The 22,104-nt window shown below is 51.8% G+C and overlaps 2 pseudogenes; one reads left to right on the top strand and one right to left on the bottom strand.

The window, feature by feature from the left end:
- LOC125318827 overlaps window positions 1-1,685 on the top strand; it is a 31,201-nt pseudogene extending 29,516 nt beyond the window's left edge.
- Window positions 1,686-7,216: 5,531 nt separating this feature from the next.
- LOC125318783 lies at window positions 7,217-20,725 on the bottom strand (annotated as a pseudogene).
- Window positions 20,726-22,104: the final 1,379 nt, after the last annotated feature.

Below are 22,104 nucleotides of genomic sequence, written 5' to 3'. Positions count from 1 at the left end.
GCTGCATTGTATACGCCTTGCCTTAGCTGCCAATCCTTGATGAACACCACCCCTTTCTCCTCCCCCTTCTAGAAAGTTCTTCTCCCCTCGAGACCCCCCCTTGGTCCCTTTGAATTTCTCCCCTCCCCTTGTTTTCCCTCATTGGCTAATTGTATGTCACTCCACCTGTGAACCCTCCCCTTCTCCTTCCCGACTGGCCCTGAGATTGTTGCTGCCCTTTGTCCAACCCCCCTTTAAAAAGCTGTGCAACCCCTTTTCTGGGGTCTTCGGTCCCTGGTCCCCCTGAGGACAATAAAGCCCTGGATACTCTACTGGAGTCCCCTCCTTCCTTCTTGCCTCTGCCTGCGAGTGCAAACCATTCAGCACCCTGAGAGCTTTGCCTCTTGCGGCGAGACCAGCTTCATCTTGGTCTTCGGAGCGCATCGGACCCGTCACTGCGAGTGACCGGGCAGCTCCAGCAGCGACAGTTATGTACTTGGAATCGCCGTGCTTATGCTCAGTGGCAAAAGCACAAACCCAGAAGCAAGGTAGAAAAGGGTACTTGCTTTCAAGACATGCGAGATTTGTAAAGAATTACAAATGACCAAAGAAAAAGGGGGGATTGAGAAACAGGTGATCAATACTTAACTCATGTAAGCACAGTTAACTATTGGGAGACAGCAAATGTTAAACACAAAACCTAAGAAGCAGGATTCGCTCTAATCTTGTCAAGATAAGAGGAACAAGAATCTGTTTGAAACCAGCGCAGAAACTGCTGAGTCACCCCACAAAGGACTGCCCGTGCTCCAGAAAGAAAGGTGAAAAGTGCATTGTGATAAAGAGTACTGATCTTCATTGGAAAGACCCGCGAGGAAGAAGAGGAGCCTTCCTCAGTGCGACCACCAGCACACACCACTCATGTGTGACACATATGCTAATGATATTAATGATTTCGGAGAACTAATTTGTATAACCACTCCTATCCCAAGGAATGTGATGAACATTCATGCATTTCACCCATAATGCTGGACTGTATGGAGTGCTGGGTGTGTGTGTTAGGAGGAGAGATCCCCCATGCAGCTGGCGCCGAATAAAGCAGAACCCGCTGCTCTGCTTCTGCCTCTGAAGTGTCTCTTGGCCTGGTCTTGGTGATTAACTGGGAAGAGACTGGGAGGGGTCTTGGTGAGTCCTGGTGGGGCTGGGAAGGGACTGGGAGAGGGTCTGGGGGTCCTGGGGCGGCGGGGGCAACTGGCAGGAATGGGAGGGGCTTTGGTGGGTCCTGGGGAGGTTGGCAAGGGATTGGGAGGAGGTTTCAGGGGGTCCTGGGTGGGCTGGGGGTGACTGGGAGGGTGCTTGGAGGGGCTTGTGGTGTCTGTGAGAGGATTTTGGGGGTGCTGACCCCTGCAGACCCCCAGAGATGCTGCCAGACGCTGCCTGCAGAGGGATGCGGATGGGGATCGGGGACTTCATGTTCCTGGTGCTGGGGCTCGGCTTCTACCTGTGCAAGCACGTGATGGGGGGGGGGGGGGGGGGGGGGGGTGGCCCGGGGGTCGTGTCCCCCTTTCCCATGGCATGTGTGCTCTCCCTGGGGCCCCCCAGCCCAGTGTCACCCCCTTTGCTCTGCCCACAGAGCTCCTGAGCCGCCGGCAGCCGCAGCCTCTCCCCGTGGCCTCGAGCCTGGCCAGGACCCCCCACTCCATCCCCGCACTGATTTTGGGGGGGTCATGTGCCCCCCCAGCCCCGCTGTCACTCTGCCCCTGCCTGGCTGCTCCCAGTGTTCCCAATAAAGCTTCCCAGTTCACTCGTCCCGTTTATTGGAGGGCACTGGGGAGGGACTTGGGGGGGCCCGCGACTGGGGGGAGGCAGAATGTGGGGATGGTTTGGCAGTGGGGACCCCTGTGTGTACCCCCCACGTCACCCCATTCTGGGGGGAGGTGGTTGTCAGGGTCCCTTCCCCCCTGCCATGTGGTCCTGGGAGAGGGGCCCTGGGGGGAGGCACAGGGTTTCCCTCGCCCCTGGTCAGTCTCGTTCCCCATTGGTTGTTTTGTGTTCCCTGGCACGGGCAAGGACTCTCGGGTCCCATGATTGCGACAGTTCCTCAGCATCCTCAGCCATGTGGCTGGGGAAATAAACATCTCTCTGAAACATCTATCAAGAATTGGTCTATGTATTTCTTTTCCATGGGCCTCGTTGTTCGATACACGTGTTGCAGTATCCCCGCGGTAACAAATGGATAATGCGAGCAGAATGATCCCCAATCCCTACAGCGACTGACTTGTGAGTAAATGCTGGATTTCTCTTCTTGTTTTGTTCTGGTGCTTCATCTCTAAACTATGGAGGAACCATGGAAAGACTCTTGGCTCTCTGAGCCACATATGAACATTTACCTTAAACTTGAAAAGACTCTTGAACAACGATTTGTAAATTTTAGCTTAATTCAAGCTCAAAAGGAACTGAAACATTTCCTTTCATGGTTGTTTAAGCTACGTTTCTTGGGATTTAGTTCTTACCAAAGACTTTTGGAACGTTTGGACACAGTTAATTTCTTAGTCAAAATATATGCTGATGGAAGAATATTTTCATGAATATTATTTAATTACCAAGACTGTTGAGCAATGTCAGCTGTGTCTTGGCTAAGGGAAGCCTGGCACACGGACCGTGCGACCCAGACCACGTGGACACTCTGCAAGCAGCAGCGAGGCAGTTCCTGTGCGCGGGCGGAGCAATGCGAGCTGCAGTGTTGGCAGCAGAGCGAGGCGTGGCAGGAGCCCGCCCGGCCCCACGCAGAGCGTGGTGGAGCGAGCCCCATGAACACCTGACCGAGAGGGGCGGTGTGCGGGCAGCAGCCAGTGGCAGCGGTGGAACGGAGCCGCGCCCAGTCGAAACGCATGCTGGAGCAGGGCGTGGGGGGTTGTCGCCCGGGGGCCTGGGCCAAGACGTGGGTGCGGCACCAGGCAGTGGCAGCGCAGCTGAGAGCAGAGGCAGCGGCACACAGAGAGCTATGCAGCGTGGCCCGGCCCAGCCTGCGCGGCCCCGAATACGACCCCGGGAAGAGCGCACAGGCACGAGCAGCCCTGATGGCTCCAATGCGGGAGCGAGCGAAAACAAAAGTGAAACCAGGAGCACAGCAAGACAGAAAACAGCAGCCACTCAGAAAAAGGAAAAAATCACCATAGCTAAGGTTTCAGGAATAGTAAAATGGTACAATGTTAAACAAAATTATGGTTTTATAACAAGATGTGACAACCAAGAACACATATTCGTTCATAGAACAGCTGTTAAAAAGAATAACCCTGAAAAATACATCCCAAGCTTAGGAGATGGAGAAGTAGTAGAGTTCAAAATTGTGCAAGGCAGAAAAGGGTTACAAGCAGCAGAGGTCACTGGGCCTGATGGTGTTTCTGTAAAAGGCAGTATATATGCTAAAAATCGTAGTCATGTTAGACAATATCTCCATTATAAGCCCCCCCTACAGTCTCCCGTTCCTGATCCCACCTTTCCCTTTTACCCTATGTCCTATTACCCCCAGTGTATTCCCAATCTGTTTTTTCACCCATGGTTTCCCTCACAAAACCATGCCTTTGCCAATTGTTTCCCCAAAAATCCCTTTCCAATGTCGAGTGGGGGATGAAAAGGGGGAGGGAAGAAATTTATTATTATTGTTTAGAGTTCCAACAGGTAAAATTGGAAGAAACCCTCTCCTGCATCAGTTTCCCCACAAAGCATGTATGGAGAGTCCTGTCTCCCTTCTGTCAGCCTTAAGATGTTCCAGAGAATCTGTTGGGACATTTAAAGACCCAGGAGGGTGGCTTGTTTTGTTTTGAAACTGTTCTTGTTACATTTATCCAGTTGTTTTCAATGTTAAGTTTTAAATCTCTTTTTGTTTAAAATAAACGGGTGAAATGTTGGGGTCCCTTCCCCCCTGCCATGGAGCCCTGGGAGAGGAGCCCTGGGGGGAGGCAGGGGGTTTCCCTGGCCCCTGGTCAGCCTCCTTCCCCATTGGTTGGTTTGTGTTCCCCTGCGTGGGCAAGGACCCTCGGGTCCTGTGATTGCCGCAGTTCCTCGGCAGATCCTGGCCATGCGGCTGGAGAAATAAACATCTCTGAAACAGCTATCAAGAATCAGTCCATATATATTTCTTTTCCACGGGCCTTGTTGTTTGATACGCGTGTTGCAGTTTCCCCACCGTAACACCTTCGCCTCAAGCCTGCTTGGAAAAAGCTGTCTATGTAATGAATTATTGATGTATCCCAGGGGATAATCTTGTTCCTCCTGCGGTAAAACACGGGGCAAGAATAATAGGGGACTTGAATGAAACTCCACGGGAGAGCAGGAAAATATGGGTAAAAAATGGGGCTACAGGGCAGTGGGAAGGACCAATGCAATTACTAACCTGCAGAAGGGGGTATGCATGAGTTTCCACAGACACAGGATCACACTGGGTGCCTGTTAAGTGGGTGAAACCGTGGCTGGGGAAAGACAGGGATCCCACCTGTGTGCTGATGCCAAAAATTGGAATCTCACCTCAGCTACAGCCCAAATGTCCTGATTCAGACTGTGGAAAGGGTAAACCGTGGGTATTGTGTGTATGCTTAACTTGCGATGCAAGATGGTATTGCAGTAGTATTAACCTTGTTATGAAGAAATGTAAAGAAATACACACTGCAGAGGAACATAAAGTAGGAGCAGAACAAGTTTTGTGTTGGAACAAGATCTCTTTGCCAAAAGAGGCTAAAGATTGGTGGGTACCTGAGGATGACTGGCCATGGCTTTTAGCGCACTGGAAGGAGAGAATGCAGGAAAAATGGGGTGCAGTGGGAAAATTCCAGTGATCACATTTTTACTGTTAAGCCTTATGACAGCAGTCAAAACACACAATATTCTGGAAGTAGTGCCAAGACACAATGTGTGGGTTACCTTTGCTGATGTCACTAAGCAGGATTCCTTTTGTCTGTCTGTGGCTACGCCAGCTGATCCATTCCATACTTGCTTGATAGGCATTCCTGACAAACACCATCACGGGTTATTGCTTCCTTATTAAGATCAGGTGTCACTGCAGCCAGAGCCTTCTGTAACCTAGAAAAGCTGGCTTGCTGGGCGGCCAAACAATTAAACATCACATTGAATATTACCACTGACGCGTTAGTTGATGCAGTGTAAGGCACGCATTATCACGGAATAGGGCTGCTATTGACTTTCTGCTGCTGGCGCAGGGACGTGGTTGTGAGGACTTTGAGGGACTGTGTTGTATGAATTTGCCTGATCACTCTGTATCCATCCATAGAAGGCTTAAGGAAATACAGGAAAACATGACAAAGATCACAACAGGACACAGACTAGACACATGGTTGGAAGGATCTGGGCTACTGGGTGGTTGAAAGATATTGTCAAACAAATCCTTACTATAGGGGGTGCGCTTATTTGGTTTTTAATTGTTTTGCCATGTTTAATCACTTGTATTTCTAGAATGGTGCAGAAATCAATACAAAGCATATGGCTGGTTCAAGGAGATGGGGAAATGTGGAAACCACATTTTTACTAGAAAATGGACCTACCGTGAGCCAGCCACAAAACAGAAGAACCAGAGCACGTAAGACAGAAGGACTTGAGCATGTGCACAGGGGAAAAAGTCCCTGGGGAGGCTGTGAGAAAGGAACAAGCAGCATTGGGGAGGATGTGAACGAAGAACAAGCAAAGGAAGAAAAGGATGAGAAAATGCAAACTGAAGGACAGTTGTGACATACACGACGGACGATGTGACACACAGACAAGAGCCAATCATAAAGCATAAAGTAGCTTTGTGTGAAAATAGCCCTTAACCAATAATAATTATGCACAATCGCATGTAGGAAAAGCAGGAATTGTGTATTAGGGACAGCAGTTCATCAATAAAATGGCTTCTGCCGGATTGACATTGAATCGTGTAGAGTCCATTGTTTCTCTCCGCAGTCCCCCCAGTCCTCCTCCCCTGTGCTTGGTTTTGGGGGTTCCAGGCCCCTCTGGCTCAGTCTGGGGGTCCCATCCCTCCTTTCCCTCAATTCAGGCAGTTCCTGGCAGATTTTTCCTGGGAGGAATCCCTGATTTTTGGGGTGCAGTTTTGGAGGTGGACAGCTCTGTCTGGCCTTCCCCTCCCTGTTGTGGCCTCTCAGCTGCCCCCAACACCCTGGGGGTGCTGAGATTTCCTTCCTGGGGACAAGGACCTTCATTCCCTTCCAGGAGCCCAATGCTGGCTGGGGGTCCAGCTCAGGGGGTCCTTGAGCAGCTGCCCCAGAACCTCCGCCAGGGTCTCCCAGCGCAGCCGGAGCCGCTCGGCCTGGGGGCCCCAAAGCCCTCAGCAAGCCCCAAGTCCCTCCCAGGAACCCTCAACTCCCTCAAACCCAGCATCCCCCACATCTCCTGCAAGTTCCCCCCATGGCACCGGCCATGGCCATGTCCCCACATGTCACTGGCCCTGTCCCACCATCTCCTCACCCATGGCTGTGTTCCCACCATGTTTCCATCCATGTCATATCCCCCATGTCTCCATCCATGCCCGTGTGCCCCCATATCCCCACAAATGGCCACGGCCCAGTCCAGGTCCATGTGTCCCCATGTCCCTCTCCATGTCTGTGTCCCCCCATGTCCATGTCCTCCCATGTCCCCACCCATGTCTCAGTTCAATGTCTTTATTTTTACCCCAATTTTGGGTGATTATAGAGGATGAAGAAAAAATGAAAAGAAAACCAAGGCCAAAGGAAAATTATTTCTGTGTCCGTGCCGGCTGAAGATCCTCGTGCTTGGGTGGGAGGGAGGGACGAACCGGCTTTGGAGGGATTTCCACCCCATTGTCTCCAGAATTTTGGTCTTTGCTCCAGTCCATCACCATTTGGCTGTGGAAGATGCCCTTGAGCCAAAGAAAATTGGAATAATGGAATCACTGAGGTTGGAAAAGACCTCTAAGACCATCCAGCATTCCTTGATGTCACCAGAAGAAAAGACTGAACAGAAAAGATTATTCGGGGTCAATATTCAACAAATCCTCTCTCCCCAGTGAATTCCCGATGTTGTCTGCATCATGAGGGATGTTCCTACCCCTAGGTTCATCCATGTGCACACAGGGAGCCAGGAAGATGTGAAGCTCCTCAGCCAGGTGTCTTCACAACACGGATCACCAGGACCACGGATAACCAGGGCTCTGCCCAACGGGGGTCACTGGGGATCATCCAACGCCGATCCTCCCACGGGGGATGGAGCTGGAGCAGCGCACGAAGCTCTTCCCGCACTCGGGGCACTCGCAGGGCTTCCCTTAGCGGTGCCTCCGTTGGTGTTGGGTCAAGGTAGAGCTCTGTGAGAAGCTCTTCCCACACTGGGGACACTCGTAGGGCCTCTCCCCGGTGTGGATGCGCCGGTGAGTGACGAGGATGGAATTGTATTTGAAGCCCTTCCCGCAGTCAGGGCAGCGGAAGGGCCTCTCATCCGTGTGAATGCGCTGATGCTTGAGGAGATTGGAGCTGCTAGGAAACCTCTTCCCACACTCAGAACACTCGTAGGGCCTCTCCCCGGTGTGGGTGAGCCGGTGTGCCCTCAGGCTGGAGCTCTGCCAGAAGCTCTTCCCACATTCCCTACACTCATAGGGCCGATCCCTGGTGTGAACCACCTGGTGCTGGATCAGCTGGGAGCTGTTGGTGAAGCCCTTCCCACATTGCCCACACACATAGGGCCTCTCCCCAGTGTGGAGCCTCCGGTGCTGGATCAGGTTGGAGTTCTGGCTGAAGCTCTTCCCACATTCTCCACACTCATAGGGCTTTTCCCCAGTGTGGATCCTCTGGTGTTCTATCAGACGAGATTTGTAGCTGAAGCTCTTCCCACATTCCAAGCACTTGTGGGGCTTCTCCCCACCCTGAGGCTTCTCCCCCAGCTCTGAGCTCTCCCTGGATCTCCGGCTGCCTTCCCGGCACAGGGGGGCTCTTTCCTCTTTGGATCTCTCTGGGCTGCATTTGCAGCCACTCCTCGTGTGGCATGTCTGAAGCTTTTCCTCCTCCTCCTCCATCCAGCCACACCTTGGGAATGACAAATCCTGGTTTGGGGGGAAAAAAAAGGGGTGAGAGCCCTGGGCTGGGGGTTCCTCCTGCCCAAGCCTATCACTGGGCATCCTGTGTCTGTAAAAACCTCCAAAACACCAAGATTCAGACCAAAAGTACCACAAACATCAAGACACAGACCCAAAACTCCCAAAACATCAAGATTCAGACAAAATCCCCTCCCAAATATAAAGATTCAGCCCCCACAAAAAAAACAAAGCACCAACATGGAGACCAAGAAACCTCAGAAACACCAAGATTCATCCCCAGGAAAATCGTGGATCCCCCTCCCTGATCACCTGCTGGATGGGGGGGGCAACGCTCCTGGGGCTGGGGGGAGGCTGCAGATACAGCGAGTGCTGGAACCTTGCGGTGCCTCCTCTTCCTGCTCCTCCTCCTCCTCCTCTATCCCTACTCTTCCTCACACTACTCCTTCTCCTGCTGAATCCCACCTGCTGCTCCCACGTCCATCCTTTCACCATTCTGGTCTCCAGCCCTGCTCCTCCAGCCTTTCTCCTCCTCCCCCCAGGCCCAGCACCCACCCCTGGCTCGCTCTGCCCCCCAGAGCTCTCGCACCCCACAGCACCAGCAGGGATGCAGCTGCGGCAGCTCGGGCTGCGGCAGCGCTGGGCTCTCGGCCGCTCCTGGCCGCACTCGGCCCCCGCCGCAGCCACTTCTGCCAGCACAGCACGGGCCGGCCCGGCCTTGGCGCTCCCCCCCTCCCACCTCCCCAAATTCCCCTCGCGGGGGGCGCCAAGGCCGGGCCACACGGGGGCTCCAGCTGGGGAGCGCCGGGCGCTGCGGCTCCGCCTGGCAACTGCTGACTCACCAGCGCCGCGCCTTCTGATTGGCTGAGCGCTGCCTGAGGGCCGCGCCTGCACCAAGGGGGGACACCCTGCTCCAGGGGGGATGGCCCGAAAACCGGGCACCCCCAGCCAAGGAACAACAGCAACGCCTCCCTACAAACACATGCTCTCAATCTGCTCGGACACAGCCACACCGACTTGGACACAAGCAAGTGACACCACAAACCATCAGCTCCACAAAATGGCACTGATTGACACACACTGCTGCTCAGCCAAGCTCCTGCTCAATTCCTCAACTTCCAGAACAACAACAAAGCCTCAACACAACCATGGACATCGTGTCCTATACAAAAGGGGACAAGGTGGAGGCAGTTTGCACATTCTCCCAGAGGTAATTAAGGACATGGACACCCAGCATGGGTAAAAAGTGAAGTCGAGAAGGGGTCTCAGCAACAGGGGACGGATGGTGTTGGTGTGCTGGGAAGGGATTGGTTGAAGGGAGGGTGCAGGAATATGGTTAAGGCAAACAGCAGCAGGAGGAATCTATGTGGTAAGAAAGGAAAAGGAAGATGGAAAACAGGAGGAAGAGAAAAAATGGGAATGGGATGCTTTTCGGCACCGTCTTATCCTCAAAATTTGCCAGCTGATCCAGATCTTTTGTATTCCTGGCTTCCAGGACAGGAAATAAAGAAGTTCAGGATTTCATAAGGTTTTTCTGTGGTGGGGAGCAGCAGGACAGGGCAGCACGGGCTGGGGCCTGTGGGGAGCTGCGGGGCCGGGCCGGGGCTGTGGGGCAGCCGGGGCTCAGCGCCGGGCACTGCCTGATCCCAACACCCCCCGGGCAGGGCCGGCACTGGCCCCTGGCCCCCAGGAGGCTGCGGGATGTGGAAGGATCAGGATTTTCTTTCATCGATCTTGTTTGGGTCACTGGAGAAACGAATGATTGTGCAGAAAGCTCAGCAGCTGTCAGAGGATGAGCACCCACAGGCACTGAGGGGGCTGCAGGAGAGGCACAAGAAGCCCCTGCAGCACTTGGCCAGAAAGGCTCAGCAGGGGAATGCAAGAAGGGATGAGCAAAAGGCCAAGGTGAAGGCAAAGGCCATGGCAGAGTTTCTACAGCCCCCCAGGGATGAACCGCAGGGCCCAAGGGGGCCCCAGCACCCAGGGGACGGCGGCGGCCACAAGCACCTGGCACAGGCATTGCCCTCCTCGGCACGGCAGAGCCCACCCAAACAGCCCCTGCCAAGGAATCAGGGCTCCAGCTGCAGGCCACAAGGACACTGCAAGCACAGACAGCAGCACCCTCAGCACCAGCAAGTCCACCCCTGATGGACATGGATTGTCAGGGCTCTCAGAGCTCCCAGCACACCAGGGACCCACCGCACCAGAGCCCTTGAGAACATTCAGGGCGCCTCTGGATCGAGACGAGGCCGCTCCTCACAGACACAGGGGCCTCTCGATCCACTCCGAATCTGAGACCTAAGGGGGGAAATTGTCAAGAAGTTCTTCCATTATTCAGGCAATAAGTGGGAAAGATGAGCAGGGGTGTTTTATTCAACCACTATTAGTAGATGTGAGGGATGGGTTTGAAACACATCAATTTCTGTTTGCTCCTAATTGTGACTGTAATTTACTGGGAAGGGATTTGGTGGCTAAAGTGGGAATGCAAATTCATATTGTCAAAGGAGATACAGAGGCTAATGCTGCTGTACCTTGGTGTCAAATGTCTGTGAAGGCCTCTGCTGAAGGAAACCCAGAAGTGTGGGCAGCCCCAGGGAAATAGGTGAAAGGAATGAGGGACTTGTCTTTACAAATAAGCTGTGGGCCTGCTGGAAGATAAAACTAGTACTGAGAGATAAAAGAAACAATGGGAAGGATTCCACTGACTGATGAATGGAAAGAAAGAGATTTGTCTTGACAGATAAACTATAGGTCTGCTGATAAATGAAATTGGATATTGAGAGATGAACGAAACAATGGGAAGAACCATAAATTCCATAAGAATTAAAATAAAGGTGGGGGGTATACATTAGAAGGGAACCTTCGGTCTTAAGTGTTTTGGGAGGTCTGTACCTCTTGAGTACTTCAGCCAACAGGGAAAGAGAGAGGGAAATGTGGTCGGGAAACCAGGATTATTAGGAGCTGCATCCCCTAAATATTTGAGAGACCCCAGGGGAATGCCCCATGGCCTCTCCTTTTATTACAATAAAGTAACAGGACTCCTCTGTTTCCTTTTTGGACATAAACCTCTGGTGTTTGTGGATTAATTTTCCTGACAATCTGGGGGTTCTCATCCAGGATATTTCCACCATCCGGGGCCGGTGGGCAGCGAGCGGAGCTGAAGGCGCCTCACCCAGTTTGGGTGATCAGCTCCCCTTGGTGGCAGCCGGCACCGGGCGATCGATTGGGTTCCTTAGAATGTCCAGGAGACAGACGAGTGGCTGACCAGGGGGGTCCGTGAAGAGTCCACAGGGAAGGACCCCTGAAAATCTCACCGGTGAGTACAATGGGATCATCAGGGAGCAAACCTGGGAGGGCACCCATGGAGGGTAGCACAGGTAAAGCAAGGCACCCATGGAGGGTAGCAAAGGTAAAGCTGGGAAGGGGCCCTGGCAAAAGGGATGATGATCCCAAAATATCCGAAGAATCCCCTGGAAGAACGTGGAGTTGGTTTACACATTCTGCCAGAGGTAATTAAGGACATAGATGCCCAGAAGGGCAGTAAGGGGAGTCGAGAAGGTAAGGGGAGTCGAGAAGGAGTCTTGACAAGAGGAGATGCACAAATAGGGTTAATATGGTTGAGGCAAGGAGCGGCAGGACCGGGAGCACGGGCTGGGGGCCTGTGGGGGCTGTGGGGCAGCTCGGGCTCAGCGCTGGGCAGTGCCTGACCCCACCAGCCCCGGGCAGGGCGGCAGTGACCGCCGGCCCCCAGGAGGCTGCGGGACGCCCCGGCCGCCTCTGGTGCTGCCGGCCGTGCCTGCCGGGAGCGCCGGAGAGGGAGGAGCTGTTTGGACACTGCGGCAGGACAGAGACCGGCTCTGGAATAAGGTGTGTGGTGGCGAGAGTGAGCACAAGGGAGGGAAGGAAGGGGTTACAGCCCGTCACTGAGTCCCTGCTAAAGGAAGGGCTTTTGGAGCCACGTGTATCTCCCTATAACACCCCTATCCTGCCGTTAAGAAACCAGATGGCACCGACAGAATGGTGCAGGATTTAAGAATAATAAATGAAACCGTCAAACCAAGGCATCCCACGGTTCCAGATCCCTACACCATCCTGCATCAGATCCCTTCTTCACATCAGTATTATTCCATACTGGATTTGAAGGATGCTTTCTGGGGGTGTCCGATTACAGAGGACAGTAAACAGTATTTTGCCTTTGAGTGGGAAGAGGAAGAAGGAGGCAAAATGGTAAAACAACAATTGACATGGACAGTTCTCCACAGGGACATACAGAGTCACCGGTTTTGTTTGGGCAAGACTTGCAGAAAATAGTAAGAGAGTTTACTCCACCCTCGGGAGTTAGGCTGTTGCAGTAGGTGGATGATTTGCTTTCATCAGGGGAACAGGAAAAGGTGGTTGAAGAAGCTACTGTGAAGCTCCTTAATTTTCTTGCTAAAAAGGGATTTAGAGTGTTTGAAAAGGAGTCGCAGTTGGTAGAGAAAAAGGTTAAATATTTGGGACACGTTTTGACTGGAGGGTTACAGTGTATTGATCCAGAAAGAACACAAGGAATTTTACAAGTACCATTACCCCAGACAAAAAAGGAGCTACGGCAGTTTTTAGGGTTGGTGAGGTACTGCAGAGCATGGATTGAGGATTGTTCTGTTTTGGCCAGACCTTTATATGACTTCTTAACCCAAGACAGACCTAATGTCGTGGTATGGACACCAGAAGGAGAGCAAAGCTTTAGGAAATTGAAAGACAAATTGGTTAATGCCCCAGGCTTAGCTCTTCCAGACTCAGAAAAGGAATTTGAGCTGTACGTGGATGTTAACCAGGGCCACGTTAAAGGAATTTTGGTGCAAGGAGGGGGAACACGGCAGCCTGTTTATTTTTCTAAGCTGTCAGACCCCGTGGCCAGAGGCTGCCCCATTGTCTGCAGAACCGAGCAGCCACAGCTCTGATGGTAACTGAGGCCCCAAAGCTGACAGGGGGAGGGTATCTGATTGTTCAAGTTTCACATCAGGTTAAAGTTTTGTTAACCAAGAGAGCCTCTAAGTGGATGAGCAGCGCTCGGTTATTTCAGTGTGAATCTTCTTTAATGGAACAGGAGGATTTAGAATTGAAAAGTGGGGAAGGGTTTAACCCAGCCTCTTGTCTGAACAGCCCTGAAGAGGGGGCCAGGAAGAAACCCACGACTGCATTCAGGTGACAGAGCTCCAGACCCGGGCTAGAGGAGACTTATGGTGCACTCCCTGGCCTGAGGGAGAAAATGCGTTTATTGATGGCTCTTCAAGGGTGGTAGAAGGGAAGCGAGTAGCAGGACACGCTGTCGTTAATGGACGGGAATTAAAGGAAGGGGGGAGGTTACCGCCCACATGGTCAGCTCAGACAGTGGAGCTGTGTGCGCTTGTGAGAGCCTGTGAATTGTACCGGGACAAGAGAGTGAATGTTTGTACTGATTCTCAACAGGCATATGGGGTGATACGTGCATTTGGGAAACTGTGGGAAGAAAGAGGTTTATTAACCTGCAGGGGAAAAACGTTCGCTCGTGAGAGCTTCATCTCTCGCCTATTGGAGGTGGTGAATTTACCAAAAAGGTGGCAATTCTACACGTCAGGGGACACCAGGCAGGGTGCTCAGGGGAGGCAAGAGGGAACCGACTGGCTGATGAGGAGGCTCGGAAAGCTGCACTGTTGCCAGAGATCGCTGAGATCCTCTCCTTGCTCCCAGTAACTGCACCACTGCCAGAGGAACTGTCTCTTTCACCAGAGGAGCTTGAGATAATTAAAAAGAGTGGGGCAGAGGAAGGAGGGGATAATTGGTTTATTGGGATGGTAAACAGTGGATACCAAAAGCTCTGGCCTTACAGTTATTAAAACAACTCCATGAAGGGATCCATTGGGGGCTGCCGAGGACTGGCAGAAGCCTTCCTCAAAATGTACACTGCTGTGGGTCTTCTTACTCTGGCAAAGTGAGCTATTGAGGGGTGTTCGATTTGTGCTAAAACAAATCACAAGGTCATAAAGAAAATTGCCAGGGGAGGGAGGCCTTGGGCTGTACGTCCCTTCCAGAGATGCCAGGTGAATTTTACTGAAATGCCCCAAGCAGGAAGGTTTAAATATCTTCTGGGGTGGCCAGAATAATTTCCAGCCGTTTCAGCAACTACAGGATCAGTTATTAAAGTATGTTTGGAACAAATAATTTCAAGATATGGGATTGTGGAAGCAATAGACTCTGATACAGGAACTCATTTTACAGGAAAAATTCTTCAAGGGGTTCTGGCTGCTTTAGAAATACAGTGGAACCTCCAAACCCCCTGGCACTCCCAGAGCTTGGGCTGGGTTGAAAGGATGAATGGAGAAATAAAAAAACATCTTCTGAAGCTGGTGATAGAAACTAAGATGCCACAGGTAGGACTCTTGCCACTGGCTTTAGCAAGAATAAGGGCAAGACCCAGGGGAGATACTCAATTATCTCCCTTTGAATTGATGTATGGAAGTCCTTACCCTTGTAATTCTCAGCCCAGTGGGAGGGTAGAAACTGAAAAAGGGGCAGTCAATAACTAACTCATGTAAGCACAAGTTAACTACTGGGAGACAGCACATGTTAGTTCAGACAGAAGATGTTAATTACAAAACCTAAGAAGCCGAATTCACCCTAATCTTGTCAAGATAGAGGGGACAAGGATTATCCCAGAGACCGCTGAATCATTCCTCAAAGGACTACACACGCCCAGGGAGAGAGGTGAAAAGTGCACTGTGAGGATGACTACTGGCCTTCATCAGAGAGACCCCCGAGGAAGAAGAGGAGCCTTCCTCAGCGCAACCACCAGGACACACAGCACATGTGTGACCCGTATGCTAATGATATTAATGACATCTGAGAAACAATTTGTATAACCACACCTGTCTCAAGGAATGTGATGAATATTCATAATTTAACCCATAATACTGTGCTGTAGGGAGCACTGGTGTGTGTGTTTGGAGGAGCGATCCCCACACACCCGGCACGCCGAATAAAGCAAATACCCACTTCTCTGACTCTGTCTCTGAAGTGTCTCCTGGCCCAGTTTGGGGTGATTCAGAAGTAAGTGATGTATATTTAAAACAATATGTGGCCAGAATCCTGTCTCTTGTGAAATCTCTTCCACAGGAAGCTCGGCTGGCACAGACCCTGCCTTGGCACTTTGCTGCCCACAACATCCAACCAGGACATCGGGTCCTGCCTGAGGAGTGCAAAGAAGCACCACTGGTGGCCAAGGGCGTGGCCCATTCCAAGTGTCCCCGAGCACAGAAACAGCCGCCAGCACAGCTGAACACGGGGGGACCCCTCACCCTTGGGTCAAGGTCTCTGAAGCCTCAGAGATTTGCACATCTCAGCTGGAGGAGAAGGCCGGGAGGCTGTGACTGACACTCTGCAGGAGTGGGCCGGAGCAGCAGCCAGTGCGTCGACATCGGGGGAAGCCCCGTGTGCCTACCCACAGACCGACTGCTGGAATAGTCTGTATGGGCATCCCTCCTCTCGGACCTCCAGTCACTGGGGACTAATCTTCACTGTCATTGTTTGCTTTATATTAAGCTGTTTCTGTGCCTTCACTCGCCACAGCTGGTGCAGAAGACAACGTGACAGTGAAAATTTAGATTAGGAGATTGGATTACACCATTAGAATGTTTTTCCTAATAATCTTACCTTTATATTGTCAGTTAGGTTTGGGGTCAAAAGAGGGAGAAAAATTTTTTAACTTTAGGAGAAGAAGTAGCAAAAACCTTTAACCTTTGCAATTGTTGGGTCTGTGGAGGACCAGGAAGATCTGAAAACTGGCCATGGGTGGCCAGCCCGGTCAAACCTAAATGGTGGGTCAGCACCCTGAGTGAGGTCCATAATGGAACGGGATTTTGGGATAAAGAAGGAAGTCCATGGCTGCTTCATTCCTCTGAAAGAGGCATTTATTGTCTAAATAGAACAGGGGGTGTATACGTGGGAAAAAGCGTTTGTGACTGGACTTTATCTTTGGGTTTAGACTGTTGGGCCCCTGACTGCCCTCCTTACGATTGTTCCACATATCGAGGTGCATGGAATCAAACGCGTGTTAGGCTCACTGATGGTCGCTGGGTAAGGTGATCCTTCCATAATTACTGAAAGGATTTTGAAGGCTGTAAAGCAGTGGGGAAGGATAAGTTTTTTTGACCACTTATTTTTAAGCTGCCCCCAAGATAATTCCACAAGTAGGACACGTTGTCCGTGACTATCAGTGGAAGTGGCAACACCGGAACAGAACTCAAACCCTTTCTAATAAGTTCTGGTCCAGATCTAACAAAGCAGATCTGGGATGTAGCTGCAGGTGGAAACCTCATGTGAGAGCTTGCAAATGCAAGTACTGTGACTCTTATGGTGGGGAAACTATTGCTGGGGAACCATTGGGCCCAGGAAGCAAGCTGTATTGTGACCCACCAATTGATGATGAAAATTGGGAAGGCCCCTTTGCCAACGGGATCTGGGCTTTAAAAGGGCATTACTGGATTTGTGGCCAATATGCTTATCGCAGGTTACCCCCAAACTGGTCAGGGATATGTTATGTGGGGTATATTAGACCGATGATCTTTCTGTTACCACAAGTTCAGGGAAATCAGTTAGGAATCAAGGCATATCATGATCTGATTAGAGAAAAGCGGTCAATTGATGCATCCCTGGCTGGAGGGAGAGCCCAAAAGTGGAGAAAAGATGAATGGTCACCTGAGCAAACCATACAACACTATGGACCGGCCACTTGGAATCCTAATGAATTCATACTGGGTGCAGAGAACCCATTTATAATTTAAATCAGATCATTACGTTACAAGCTATGAAATAATAACCAACCAGACAGCTTCAGCTCTTGACCTTCTTGCTGACCAATCTACTCAGATGAGAAATGCAGTATTTCAACATCGGATGGTATTAGATTATCTATTAGCAGAAGAAGGGGGAGTGTGTGGCAAGTTAAATGACTCAAACTGCTGTTTGCAAATACATGACAATGGAAAAGTGGTGAAACAAATAACAAAAAGAATAAGAAAATCAGCTCATGTACCGGTCCAAATATGGAAAGGATGGGAATGGGACACGTTTTCGTGGTCACCTGGTGGACTATGGGTTAAACAAATGCTTTTTTCCCTCTTATGTGCTGTAGCAACTTTAATCTTTTTACCATGCATGATTCCTTGCTCGGTGCAACTTATTCAACATGGGATCAAGGGGGTGCAGGCAGAAGCCATGCCTACAGATCCAGAGATGGCTACAAAAGGACAGAAGATGATGTCACTGCAAATACCAGCAAAACCAAAAAAGACCCAGGAACAGAAAATTAAGTCAAAGATAACTGAAGTTTGTAAAGACAATTATTAAAAATAAAAGAGGAGGGATTGAAAGGAATGAGAGACTTGTCTTTACAAACAAGCTCTGGGCCTGCTGGTTGATGAAAGTAGCACTGAGAGATAAAAGAAACAATGAGAAGAGTTCCACTGATTGATGACTGGAAAGAGATTTGTCTCTACAAACAAACTGTAGGTCTGCTGATAAATGAAATTGGATATTGGGAGATAAAAGAAACAGTGGGAAAATTCAATAAGAACTAAAAATAAGGGGGGTTATACATTAGAAGGGAACCCTAGGTATTAGGCATTTCGGGAAGTCTGTACCTTGCCAGTACCTCAGCCAATGGGGAAAGAGAGAGAGAAATGCGGTCGGGAAATTGGGATAAAAAGGAGGCTGCGCCCTCCAAAAATTTGAGAGATTCCCAGGGAATGCCCCATGGCCTCTCCCTTAATTTGAATAAAGTAACAGGACTCCTCTGTCTCCTCTTTGGAAATAAAACCTCTGGTGCGGGTGGAATAATTTTCCTGACACAATGAACATTAAACCAACGGATTTCTAAGGGTTTAAACTGTATAAAGTTGAGGAAAAATCGAGTAAAACTCATGTGCCATTAAATGATTTTCCCTTCACACCCGGGCTATGTGTGCATGAAATGACTTCTGTTTCACATCCGGGCCAGAATAAAGTAATGCCTTGATCCTCTAACACTGAAAAGGTTGTTGGAGAGTTTTTGTTCTTCCCACAGTTTCAGTGACGAAGTTACACCATTAGAATGTTTCTTCTTAATAATCCTACTTTGATACTGTCAGTTGGGTTTGGGCCAGGGGTGTGAAAGTCAATTTTTAGTCTTAGGGGAAGAAGTAGCAAAGATCTTTATTACTTTGAGGTTTTTTTGTGCATGTGTGTGTGAGGTTGCTAGTGATGGCAGAATTTTGGAATGGGTTTTTCGATGTTCACCTTTAGGTTGCATTTTGCAAAACTGGAAGAGCTTTAAAAGTGACCCTTTAACTCATAAACAGTTCACAGAAAATTAGTTTAAAAAAATAAAGGAAAAAAAGCCGCTTTTGGGGGGGCCACTTCTGACTCACCTGATGGCTACCCTGGAAGAGAAGCTTCCTTCCAGGCAGCCAGCAGAGGAGCTTTAGAAATTCAAATTATCTCTGCTGGGGGAAGTGGGCACAATGTCCCAGGCTCTCCTTGCCTGCCACAGGAATTGGGCTGATTCCCTCTGCCCCTCACCCCAAGCTCTGCCTCCCTGCACTGACGGAATTTGCATCGCTAAAGGCAGAGCCCACACTGAGCATCTCTGACTCTGCAACAGAAATCCCTGAAGCTGCAAAGGAAAACAGCAAACGGAGAATGTTGGGAGAACTTCACTCACAAAAGCGGGGGGGAATCATCCCTCTCCCCACTCCAACATCTGCTGGCACTCTCTGTGTTATACAGGGTGGGTTTGACCACTGGGCTGCTTTTGCTGACACAAGGTCAGCGAAATCACTTGGGAATCCAAGGATGTGATGATTTAATCAGAAAAAAGCAGTCAATTGATGCATCCCTGGCCTTTTTGGCAGCGCCCAAAAATGGGGAAAAGATGAACGGCCACCAGAACAAATCCCACAACACCATGGAGCAGCCCCTGGGAACCCGAACAAATTCATACCAGGTGCCAGAGAACCCACTGATCATTTCAATGCATCATTAGATTACAAGCTGTCCTCCAAATCATAACCAAGCACACAGCTCCAGCTCCTGACCTTCTCACCCACCAATCCACTCCCATGAGCAGCGCCACATTTCACCCTGGGATGCCATCAGATTCTCTTCCAGCAGAAGGACCAGCAGGTTGTGGAAAATTAAATGACTCAAAGTGCTCTTGGCAAAGAGATGGCCAAGGAAAAGTGATGAAACAGAAAACAAAGAAAATAAGAAAGCAGCTCATGTCCCTGTCCAAATGTGGAAAGGATGGGAATGAGACACGTTTTTGTGGTTCCCTGGCAGACCATGGGTTAAACCAATGCTGTTTCTCCTCTCAGGTGCTACAGCAATTCTCATCTTTTTACCATGCACCACACCTTGCTCAGTGCAGCTCATTCAGCAGGGGATCAAGGGCATGCAGGTGGCAGCCAGGCCTCCTGACCCAGAAACGGCCACAAAAGGACACAGAATGAGGTCACTGAGAATAATCCCAAAACCAAAGAAGGCCCACGAAGAACAGATTAAGGCATTTTTAAAGTCTGTAAAGAGAAGTACTGAGAAAATAAGAAGACAAGGAATTAAAAGGGAAAAAATGAACGTGTCTTTACAAACAGATGGTGTGAATCCCATTGCAGATAGGGCCAGGGACTTGCAGATAAGCAAGTAACCAGAGAAACCATAAATTTCACAAAATGTTACTAACTGACACGAACTGATGCTCAGCCAAGGTCCTGCGAAATTCCCGAACTTCCAGAAGAAGAACAAAGCCTTAACAGAGCCATGAATATCGGATGTTATACAAAGTGGGGGTGCACATTAAGGGGCACATGCAGCAGGCGGATCGGGAAGTCTGTACCTTCCAAGGACCTCAGCCACTGGGCAAAGGGACACGGAGATGCGGCCGGGCAAATCGGCATAAAAAGGAGGCTGCGTCCTCCAACACTTGGACAGACGCCACGGGAAATGCCCCGTGGCCTCTCCCTTTGTCCACGAATAAAGTTACTTTTACACGACTCCTCCGGCTCCTCTGGGGACACAAACCTCTGGCCACGGGAACTTTCCCGCACACTGCCGGCCACGGGGCAGCCACCTCTGTCCTACCCACAGCAGCCGGGACGAGCCAGCGCTGCTCCGGCACCGGCTCCTGCCGAGGCAGCAGCGGGAAGGAGACCGCGGGCAGCCGCTCCCGCAGCGCCCTCACGCCAGGGCGAACACGGCGCCCACACGGCACAACGAACCCGCCACAGCCCCCTGCCGCCCCCTCCGCCCGCAGCCAGCCCCGAGCCCCGCCAGAACCGAGCGCGGCTCCCACCTGCGCTGGGGCCGCCTCCGAGCTCCGCCGCCGCCTCACCGGGCTCCGGCCGCCGCCGCCGCTCCCGGGCCCGCACAGACGCTCCGCCAATGGCGCCTCTGCTGCGCCACGGCCGCCCTGCCGGCGGCTCCGGGCCCGGGCTGCTCCCCGCTCCGACCAATCAGCGCGCCAGAACCACGACTGACGGCAGCACCGCCCAATCGGAGCGAGGGGCGGGCTCTGCACACGGCCCAGCCCCGCCCCGCGCTCCCAGCGCCCCCCGGGCTGCGTGAGGGGAAAGCCGCAGCTGAGGAGCAGCCCTGGAACGGGCCCGGCCCGAGCCGCCATTCAGCTGAGAAGAGAAACAAAGCTCTCCGCTGCTCCCGGCCCGACCTGCCCAGCCCTGCGTGTCGGGTGCCTCCGGCTCCTTGGGAAGCCCTGCAGCCTCGCTACTCCCGCCCCTAATTCGGAGCATCAGTGCATGGCTTTGATTTCCCCGAGAAAGGGAAACCGCCCCAAACCCCTTTGGCTGAGTGCACGAGGGGAGAGATTTGTGGCAGAAAACTCCCAAAGTCGTTTATGCCCAGCTTGGGAAGAATAGCCCAAGCCAAGCGGAGCTGGGACCCCCCAGCAGCGCCTCTCTGCCGCCCCAGCTGAAGCCCTCGCTGGCTGCTCCAGGCTGGATGGGCAGACTGGGAGCACTGGGAAGGGGCCCCGGCTCGGGGCGCAGCCCCCGGGGCAGCCCCACGGCCCCACGGCAGCTCCAAGGCTCCGCCAGCCGGGATGGAACGTGGGACGGGGAGCAGGGCAAGGGCCGGGGCTGTCGGTGCCCAGGGGTCACAAGGGACAGCGGGGGCACTGCACAAGCATTTCATGCAAAAGATAAAATCATAAGGAAGACAAAAGCAACAGCAACAGTGGCACCATAGCCCAGGGCCACACAGGAACATGTCCCACTGGAGTGGGGGGATGCTGGCCCAATGCCAGGCACCCACCACAGCCGCTCTCTCCCTGCCCTCCACAGCCGGACAGGGGACAGAAAATTTAACCAAGGGCTTATGAGCTGACATGAGGACCAGGAGAGATCCCTCATCAAACACAGTTACAGGCAAAACAGGCTCCAAATTGGAGATATGAATTGAATTTATTGCTAACAAACTCAGAGTAGGGGGGATAATGAGAATTAAAAGAAGACCCTTCAAAACTTCTTCCTCCCACACCTCCCTCCTTCCAGTTCTACCTCCTCCAGTGGGGATGTCCCACAAACAGGGAACCCCCACAAGCTCCTCACAACCCCCGGGGCTGGGCTGGCCCTGCCTGGATGCTGGGAGACACCAAAACCACTCTGTCCCTGCCCTCTGCTACTGCACAGAGACAGGAAATACAAGGAAAGGCCCAGGAGCTGAGAGAAGGACCGGGAGAGATCCCGCCCCGAGCACCGGCACGGGCACAACAGAGCCAGCCTGGGCACAGGGAGGGAATTTATTACCAAGCAAATCCCAGCAGCACAAGGAGAAGGCAAAGAAATCTCTCCAACACCTTCCCCCCACCCAGCGGGGATCACCCGGAACGGGGGTCACCAGGGCTCTGCCCAACGGGGGTCACTGGGGATCATCCAACGCCGATCCTCCCACGGGGGATGGAGCTGGAGCAGCGCACGAAGCTCTTCCCGCACTCGGGGCACTCGCAGGGCTTCCCTTAGCGGTGCCTCCGTTGGTGTTGGGTCAAGGCAGAGCTGCTGGAGAAGCTCTTCCCA

The sequence above is a fragment of the Corvus hawaiiensis genome, chromosome 31, assembly GCF_020740725.1.
Source record: "Corvus hawaiiensis isolate bCorHaw1 chromosome 31, bCorHaw1.pri.cur, whole genome shotgun sequence".
Taxonomy (NCBI): domain Eukaryota; kingdom Metazoa; phylum Chordata; class Aves; order Passeriformes; family Corvidae; genus Corvus; species Corvus hawaiiensis.
The sequence above is the reverse complement of the archived record's forward strand: the minus strand, read 5'-3'. Positions and strand labels throughout refer to the sequence as shown.